General features: G+C 46.5%; 1 non-coding gene across 1 annotated transcript; it reads left to right on the top strand.

Moving 5' to 3' along the window:
- Positions 1 to 5,776: 5,776 nt before the first annotated feature.
- On the top strand, positions 5,777 to 5,849 carry TRNAT-CGU (transfer RNA threonine (anticodon CGU)). Its single transcript has one exon. It is a non-coding gene; the product is annotated as a tRNA-Thr (tRNA).
- Positions 5,850 to 6,265: the final 416 nt, after the last annotated feature.

Genomic DNA, 6,265 nt, shown 5'->3' with positions numbered 1-6,265 from the left:
TTGGTGCAGCTGCGAAGGCCGACAGCGAATATGCATGGTATCCGGCGGCAAGGTGATACAACGAGGTTGGAAAACGCGACACCCGCATGTTACCTACATGATCCTCATAATAATTTAGTCATGCCACCCTTAAAACCAATTATAACGTATTGCTGCAATCTGTTCCCCGAAGACAACACACGTGAATACCATATAGCCCGAACCTCAACGTGAGTGTCACGCCCCTGCGCAAACACGGTCAAGCTCCAGGCACGCATGAGGGCGAAATGTCTGTAAAAGAAACAAGAGCGTACCTAATAAAGTTCCTATAGAGCGTCGACAGTATACATACACCTGCCCACAAAACTTATCTCTGTTAATTTAATTCTTTTTCTGTTAACTTACTAAGCTTCACATTCAAGTGTGAAATGTCCGAATAATTGCCTAGAGAATTATTTTCACTTCTTACACGGCAACCACCAGAATGTTGGAACGCTTGTATGCCGGCGCACTATATCAACATAAAATAAAGAGCGAGCAAGAAAGCACTAGCATGCGTTATTGAGTTTACGCGTTCGCTTGCCATCGTAACAGTGGCTTCATTCAGGCTCAAGACCGTACACGGGACTAAACTGTGCTTGAAAATCGGTTACGGAACGACTTCCCTTGGCACTCCTATATGAAATCATGCACGGCAGATGGTCTGGCTATTTCTTTTTTTTTTAACCAGAAGCTGCGACGTTGTTACGTTTCCCCACATACATCCGGAATCAGAATCAAACAGAAATGTCATGATCCGGATGAACATTGCGGCTCGCATCAGCTGATGATGATGATTATGATGATGATGATGATGGTTCATTATCATCTGCTTAAAGACGGGGCGCTGACAAATAGTCACCTAGCCTGCTTGAGTTAACCAGCTATGCTATACATACTTTTCATTCTAGCAATTTCTGTATGCACCTCCTTAATCTTTTTCCCTTCCTCAAAACTTCTCTACCTTGTTCCGCTACCTAGGCCTATAACGGATCCGCTCGTATCAATTCTTCTTCCCTCTTCAAGCTCTTCCCTGCTCTTTTTTCCACCAATAGTCTGAACGTCTATTGCTTATCTCGACTGCTGACCGGTTGTTGCTTCCGTCCACTTTAAGCACTTCCGGAATGTGTACGTTACCTACGGTTCTCACTGGGTGAATCCCTTCCCATTCCAGCATGAATAGAGTCACTGTACATGCTCTCTCGGAACGTGTACAGTGACTTTAAGATGGATGGATGGATGGATGGATGGATGGATGGACGGATGGACGGACGGACGGATGGACGGATGTATGTATGTATGTATGTATGTATGTATGTATGTATGTATGTATGTATGTATGTATGTATGTATGTATGTATGTATGTATGTATGTATGTATGTATGTTATGAGTGTCCTCTTTGGAACGGGGCAGTGGCTTGCGCCACCAAGCTCTTGGTATTATACTGGCTAATGTCCTACCTAGGTTAAACAATAAAAAAAGAAAAAAAAAACACTACGAACTACCACGCCCAAATTTTCTGATCTCCTATTGCGAACTGTGCTTTTGTACGTCTCCGTCTTTTGTCGTTTCCCTACTTTTCTTCCACCAATCCTCCAATCGCATCTTACTAATTCTAAGCCTGAACGGTTTGGAGCGCCTCTCGACGGCTGCTGTGAGAACTACTGCCCGTGGCGCGTGGCACGGTCCGAGCTCTGGTGCGCGTGCTCAGAATGCCCAGCTGAGATCTGTGTCCCTATAACTTAAAGCTATTCCAATCCGTTTTTATTCCGATCTCCTGACGTCGAATGTACATAACCGCCGACGCAAGCATCGGGCGGTGACCCGCAGCGTGGCCTGAACGGCCCAATCAAACTCTCTCCTCGTCTATAGGAGGTCACTTTGGTTTACTTCGAAAACGAATAACATTGCCTACATTGAACGGTTTTTCTTACCTAATTGGCTGACAAGAGGCGAATAGCACGCTCAAGTGGAGAGGGATTAGATGGGGCCGAGCCAGCGCAGTGAAAATCGATAACCGGATGAAGAGGCAGGTGCCGGCGTCTGCGATTAGTCCGCTTACCCTTACTTAGCTTGCGGTGGCTTGTCTAAAATCGCGACGGCTTGCAACGGGCAGTTAAAAATGCCGCTAAAACGGATCCTCAGCAAAAAGATTTGGCAGTGTGATGTCGTATACGTGCAGAAAGGACTCGATAACGTTATAGACTACGCAAAAAGCTTTATTATACGCAAATAAACCGATACTCTCCGGCAGGTGCGAATAGCCAGTGCCTGAGTGATCGGCGGGCAGCCATCTTTTATTCCTTTAGGGAAGGGGCAGTATCCGGCTATTCAGATAAAAATTCAGTTCGGCACATTAATGCATCTTTAACGCGTGCACGTCACTTTGACGAGGTGAGTTTTCGCAGTTTTGTGACGTCGAGTGACAGACAGGTGAAGTGCGTGCAGCCAGAAACATTTTGACCAATAGTAGAGGGTTAATGGCGGAAAGGCGTCGAATCAGAAATAATTATTTTTCTTTTTTCCGGTCGAATCATGCATAATCAGTGTGTACGCGTCATGTCAGATGGGGAGCTATCGCGGTTTTCGTGACGTCGCATGACAGACAGGCGAAATGGGGGTGGTGGAAAATAGTTTTTGATCAATTGGGGAGGGCGTATTGCAGCATTGGATTAGAAAAGTATGGAATACCTTTACGTTATAGCGTCCCTGGCCTGGTTTCGCTGGAAGATAAAACCTTGGCTGTACGTGGTCTCGGTGTCTTTATTCAAGGCCAAGGCCGAGTCCGAGAACTCAGGTTCACACTACTATGAAGGCCAAATGTGCAGCAGTTTCTGCACCATTTGTTCCCTTTACGGAAAGTGAATGGTGGTGTAAACTTTCGTTTCCCTTCATCTCACTTCGGCAGCAAAGTTAGGTCGTTACGTCGGCGATCTTAAGAAGAATGGTTCTCGATAACGAAGAATGAAGGCCTAGCGACCAAGGTTGGACCCATCGTTATGGTGACACGCAGGCGGCTCGCCACGTCATTGGCCTGGGTTGGCGTGGCTTCGCTCGTGACAGCTCGCACCTGGAAACGAACGCGCACGTAAACGCTCGAAGCTGTCGTAACACCGAAAGACAAAGGCATGTATAACGCATGAACAATTATCACCCTTTCGGCTTTCCTGCGCTCACGAGAGCGTGTACCTTGAGGCGAATGAAGTTCTCGTTGACGCTCGGAAACGCACGAACGAGTCCAAACGTGTCTATGAAGCTTTCTCGACTCCAAGCGGTGCGTGACAAACTGGCACGGTTCCATCCGGTGGGAACGCTGCGTCGAGCACGAAGACCGATGGAAGCATGCGAAAGTTCTCTGTCTGAGTTTTAGCAGTGTTTCACGACAAATAACACGCGCTGAGTTCGGTTGCACCGCCAGATGAAAAATGCATATGAGGAGAGTATCTTATAGGGCTCTCAATACGAGCAACAAATGCTGTGACCGCAATTCTGGCGTAGACTGGGCCAATCGCTGACCGTGTGCTGCGTGCACACCTCTTTGTGACTTTACTTTCACTGTTCCTGTAGCAGTAACGAGTCTGTAGTTTGTGCGGTCATATTGCTTGACTCAGAAATCAAACAGCTGTGATTAGTCGTTGCTGTTTGCGTTTGGTTTGTGTTTCATTTGATGCTGATGGTACATATATGCACTGGATGTCACTACCCAAGGTCGAAGTGATAGCTTATCATGAGGAGTAGCTTACCTAAGGGGTTGCCGTTTCGTGGATGGCTTTCGCCAGCTGTGGCCGTCGGGAACCATGGGTGGAATTCACTAAGCTGCGCTATTCATGCGCAATTTCTTAGCCAGGAAGTTCTTGCGCTAAGATTAGGGTTCAACCGAAGTGGCCGCGCATTTAACTTATGGCGTCGTATGAGAGCGAGGTGGAAGCAAAGCTCGGATTAAATGAAGAGAAATGAAAAGAAGTGCTGTCAACTGGTAGCATGATCGCACATCGTGCATATGTAGTTGAGGCTATATTATTACGGCAAATCATTGCCCATCCCCTATTCGACAGCTTCCGTTTCCGGGAGTCTGCTACAGTGCCGACAAGCGCAACCGCGCTTCCCCGTTGACCGTATCGCCATGTATCGCTGTCAAAAGAATGGTAGTGAAAGCGTTAAGCATTCTTCTCACATTTCTGCAAGAGACAGTGCCGATGGACACATGGTGACATATTTGGCGAAGAAAGAGACGCTCAGTCGGAGCAGTTGCCGGCCAGCTGTGCCATGCTAACCCCGCCTGTATACATAATTCGAATGCACACATTTTTGCAGGTTCAGGCGGCCGCATTCCGACAGAAGCGAAATGCACATAGGCGCATGCACTTCAATTTTGGAGAACGGTATTAAATCATAGGATGGTGATGTCAGAGTCTGGAACGCCTAGCTACGCTGTGTGTCATAGCCAAAGTGGCACCTCATATAGAAGTAAAGGCTAATCAGTCAACATCACCACAGTGATGAGCGCCAACGTTTCCATGCATTTACCAGCCTCATAAAAACACACGTTCAAGTGCAGAACCGTACACGAGGCACATAGCGGTTCAACATTCCAACTGGTTTCGAATTAAATTGGTTCAAGTCGTCGATCTTGCCACACTGACGAACTTTGTTCGGAGTAGTCACAGCGCATATAGTACGAGGCCAAGGTAGGAGTGGTGGTATCCAAGCGGCACCCGACGCCGTTCTGTAAATATGCGAATGCGGCTTCGCAATATGGCGCGAACTTCGGCTCAAGAGCAACAGTCCGTTAAAATTGCGGACAAATTTTGGATGTTGCAAAACGTCATCAGTGTATTTTTATTATTCACTGCAGGACGGAGGCCTCTCCCCGCGATCTCTTTTATTGCCCCTATATTTGCGCTACCTGACTCCGAGTTATGCCTGCAAATTTCCTGATTTCATTACCCCACCTAATTTTCTGCCGTCCTCGACAGCGTTTCATTTCTCGTATGGCACCCACTCTGTATTTCTAGTACACCACCGATTATCGGCCCTATGAATTACGCGGCCTGCCCAGCTCATATATTTTCAATCAGATCCACACCGCTCTCTTCCTCTCTCTCTCAGGATTAGGGCCAACATTTTTCGTTCCGTCGCTTGTTTGATCGGTCCTTAACTTATTCTGCCGCCTCATTCTTAACCTCCAAGTTTCTGCTCCATATAATAGTACTTGAAGAAAGGGATGATTGCGCACTTTTCTTCTCAAAGACAGCGGTGATCTCCCGGTCACGATTTGGTAATGCCGGCCGTATGCACTCCGACCCATTTTCATTTTTCGGTGAATTTCCGTCCATTGTCAGGGTTCCCTGTGAGTAATTTACCCACATCATCTTACTCCTGTACACACTCTAGAGACTGACTGCCGATCATGAATTCTTGTTCGCTTGACAGACGAGAAGAAAGGGAACGGTTAACTGAGGGGCCCGATATTTATTAATCATATGATTAATAAATATCGGGCCCCTCTGTTAACCCCCTTTCTTCTCGTTTATTACATAACGAGGGTCTCTAATCCGGCAACATTGATGCCTTCAGGTAGCATGCGTGTGTTTATTGACCAGGTACACCCAAATAGATCACGTACTCGTGACGCCTACGGCAGAAAGGATGTTCCACATCCGCCGCCAAGGTTTGTCAGGGGTGACGCTGGGTAACACTCCCAGGGTTCTAGTATAGGAAACATAAATACCCAATAAAGTGGATGGGTAAACGGCGCCGCGGTAGCTCAATTGGTTAGAGCATCGTACGCGTAATGCGAAGACGTGGGATCGATCCCCACCTGTGGCAAGTTGTTTTTTCATACGCTTTCATTTTAATTAATTTATCATTTCTTTAATTCATTTAGTAAGTACAAGTAATTTCCTCTATGTTGTCCTTGTTCTCAATGTTTGTTGGCTCCTTATGTTCGCTTGACAGGTTATTCAACATTACCTTTGGCTTCTGCATATTATTATTCTGCATATCATTCTTCAACCTACTCTTACACTTTCTCAGTTAATTAAGGTCCTTATTCAATTGTTGCAATGTGTCCCTGGCGTTGCTGAACAGGAGAATGTCATCGGCAAGCTGAAGGTTGTTGAGATATGTGCCGTTAATGATCGCTCTTAATCCTTCCCAGTCTAATAGCCTGAACACTTCTTCTAAGCATACAGTGAATATAATCGGAGAGGCTGTGTCTCCTTGACTCACCACTTTCTTGATAA

Source organism: Dermacentor andersoni, chromosome 1, assembly GCF_023375885.2.
Source record: "Dermacentor andersoni chromosome 1, qqDerAnde1_hic_scaffold, whole genome shotgun sequence".
In the NCBI taxonomy this organism is placed as follows: Eukaryota; Metazoa; Arthropoda; class Arachnida; order Ixodida; family Ixodidae; genus Dermacentor; species Dermacentor andersoni.
This window is presented reverse-complemented; position numbering and strand designations above follow the sequence as displayed.